This window comes from Amphimedon queenslandica, unplaced genomic scaffold (genome assembly GCF_000090795.2).
Source record: "Amphimedon queenslandica unplaced genomic scaffold, v1.1 AMPQUscaffold_11180, whole genome shotgun sequence".
NCBI lineage: Eukaryota > Metazoa > Porifera > Demospongiae > Haplosclerida > Niphatidae > Amphimedon > Amphimedon queenslandica.
This window is the reverse complement of record NW_003548575.1, coordinates 3,326-6,793: the sequence shown is the minus strand read 5'-3', so window position 1 is coordinate 6,793 and position 3,468 is coordinate 3,326. Positions and strand designations below refer to the sequence as shown.

Genomic DNA, 3,468 nt, shown 5'->3' with positions numbered 1-3,468 from the left:
GTAGGTCACATATACAAAATATAGGACCTGAGGTTTGTGTTCGAGGATGTGATATAGCCCAAGGGCCGTAGGCCCGAGGGCTATATCACATCCAAGAACACAAACCAAAGGTCCTATATTGTGTATATGAGACCGTTCTAGCCTACGGTATACTATATATGATATATGGCATAATGATGACAGCATTTCTGCATGGAAGGTCTATATACAAAATATAGAACCCACCACATCAAAGGAATGATGTCATCATTGTGCTATATATATATATATATATATATATATATATATATATATATATATATATATATAGCCTGTAGTTACACTTGCGACCGCGATCAAAAGCTTTGATCTGCATAAAAAGACCTTTGACACCTTGATCTACAGGCTTGATTTCCCTTGATGCTTGATTTGATGATCTCAAGTGCTTGCACAGCTAATTAAAAATTCATAGAACTGCATAATCAAAGATATACGAAAAATATGCATATCCTGATGCCTGCTACAGACTGTCTTGATTCCTTAATCGCAACCTGATTGTCCCTTTGATGTCTTGATTTTGATTTGATCGTATTTGCAAGTATATAACTACAGGCTTGATGGAAATGACTAGTATAATATTAATTGTAATTGTTATCTTAATCACTATAATTAATGTCCCTTTAATTACTGTATAGTGGGGTTTATTTTGAGGCTAATAATTTTCTCGAGTAACCTGTATCCGGAGGCTCAAAAAATTAATTGTTGGGAATTTTCACTATTCTGCCATCTGTACCATATTAAGTTGATTGTCAAGGAATTTAATTGCGCAAATTTTAAAAAATCCACAAAATTTGCAAAATTTTGTTATCCTCAATTAACGGTATGTTGTGCATGTAGGAGCTATTCAACACAGAGTTTCTTTTTTCAATTTTTTTGCTATTAAGAAATAAACAGCCAGGCCTCTAATTGGTAAAATACGGTAGTTTTAATTGAGTATAGTCCTCGTAGACGGCTGCAGGGTCGGGCTTAGTCAGGCAATGCCCAACCAAAAATTTTGATTGGAAATGAGAAATTAATTAATGACATCATTTTTAGTCATGAAAAATTACCATGTAGCTAGCAAGAGAGTCTTTTTTGCTTTCCTTTGTCAACAAGCCTTGGAGGACCAGGACTGGCACTTTACAGGTTGTATGGAGCTTTACAGGTAAGATAGGGGCTTTTGAGGTACATGTGTATATTTTTATGATATATTATAATGTATATTTGCATTACATATATGCCCAAAATATGTGCAAAAAAGAGTGGGTGTGGTCAAAATTACAGGGCTCTTCACAAGCCATTTTTCTCGCCCAACTGCTCTATCAATCCTGCTGCCGTTTATGATAGTACAGATCCTGCCATTTTGATATTGGCCTCTAATAAAGCTGATCCAATAGAAAGCTGACAATGATATAAGAGCTGATATTCAATAGAGTGATAGAAAGAGTACATGGTAGGTTCATGTACTCTTGGTTGATAGTCAGTGATTTTCTGGATATGTGTACTGTAATGATGTAAATGTGCATGTACATACATGTACATGCACATTGTATTTATAGAAGTTTTTAATGGGCTATAGTTTTAGGTACAGCAATTGCATTATAAAAAAGTTACATTACGATCTATGTGAATGCCTGCAACTTGACATGATAATAATAAGACTTATTCATAAATATTGGAATTAATACAGGCACGTTGATTTGATGCGCAGCTAGATCATAGTACTGTGATTGTATAATTACATGTTTTCTTGTATAACCTAAGATACATGTAAATAAGATAAATTTTAGGTCAATATAACAGTTTTAGATTGTAGTGACACATCAGGCCTGGAAAATATTTAACTTCTCATGGCATTGCCTCTCGAATTGGATTTTTACTCAAATGCTCTTCAAAAAGCATTTTAAAACAGCTGCTATGGACATAGACAAATCCTTCTCATTTAAATTAGTTATTATGAAGCTATAATTCATTGGTCTGTGTCTAGTTTACACAGCAACAGCAGTAGCCTTTTTATGTTTTATCTCCATTGGCAAGTACAGGCAAATTAATGCATTGCCCTATTGATCGCATATTCTAATTAGTTACGAATAAGTCTTATTGTGTCGATATAATAATAATAATAATTATTATTATTATTATTATTATTATTATTATTTATTAATATTATTGTTATTATTGTTATTAGAAACTTGATAAAAGAGGAGAGGATTTATCAAGGATTGAGAAACGAACAAAAAAGCTTGCCACTGGTGCTGCTGAATTTGCTTCTATTGCTGAGATGTATCGAAAGAAAAGGATTGAAGAGCAAACAGAAAAGTCTGCCACTGATGCTGATATCAGACTTTGCTTCTGTTGCTGAAAGGCTTTCTGAGAAGTATTGAAAGAAAAGATTTTAATTCATTGAAATTGTAAAATAAATTTAATGCACACACATACACACACGCTCAACTACATGTATGTTGTTATTGGACTCGCCACGCTTGCGTAGGCGGGTACTAAGCAGTTGGGTTGTCATTCTGTCATTCTGTCCACACAGTTTAATTGATTTGTAAAAAAATTATCTTTTTGTCTGAGCAGTCTAGAGCTCTATTTCTTCTTCTAGCAACAGATAAAGTTGCTTTCTTTCATCTAGTTATGCTCTTGTAGCATCCCGTGGCACCAAAAGCTGTGAACTGCTAAACCAGGGGACCTCTCTCCAGGTGAGAGCTCGTGTTTCACTCTACAGGGCCGAGATTTGCTTCAGAGGTAGAAAATCCCATCTAACGAAAAAGAAAAAGAACGATTTTGTCCTAACTTCGTTGTTTGTGAGTTACAGTTGCTCAAAGTTTGTGATTTAGCCTCTTTGAGAATTTTTCAGGCGGCACTGGGGAAAGCAGGAGCAACTAAATTCTCTCAGTCTCTTTTAAATAACTAGAAAGATTTTCTGTGCCAACTCTTTCTTGGAATAGAGCTTCAGATGCTAAAATAAATTTCAGCTTTTCTTCTTTCTCCTACCCATGTACCATGATAGTCTCGCTGGCCAGACTTAAGAGTCTGGTGCCATGCCTATTGCCTAATATCAACTCGTGTTTTCAATGTTTTGATTTGCGTGGGCAAAGAATGTTAATCTCTATAAACACGCCCACGCACCACAATATTGCGGATTTATTATTTTTATACTGATTTTATACTTGCTTGTATACTTATTTTATATTTCATACTTGCTTCTTGACATCAAGAAAAATAAAGCAGTCAAGTACTTCTCATTTTTGGCTTTTTTCGGCAGTACTGAAGCTGGAACAATCATCACTATGATGGCGGCTGAATTCATCTCGAACCCAAGCACATTATTTCTCGAAGCATTTCTTTACTTGCCTAATTGTCTAACCATCAGAGCAGGTAAAGGCAATCCAGTCGGCAGTTGTAGTCATAAAAAGAAAGTATAATAGCTCAGTTAGTTCCATTCTT

At 34.9% G+C, this 3,468-nt stretch overlaps 1 long non-coding RNA gene across 1 annotated transcript; it reads left to right on the top strand.

Moving 5' to 3' along the window:
- The first annotated feature begins 1,052 nt into the window (after window positions 1–1,052).
- Window positions 1,053–2,315, top strand: LOC109589563 (uncharacterized). The gene is made up of 2 exons (XR_002188782.1): window positions 1,053–1,183; window positions 2,207–2,315. It is a non-coding gene; the product is annotated as an uncharacterized LOC109589563 (long non-coding RNA).
- Window positions 2,316–3,468: the final 1,153 nt, after the last annotated feature.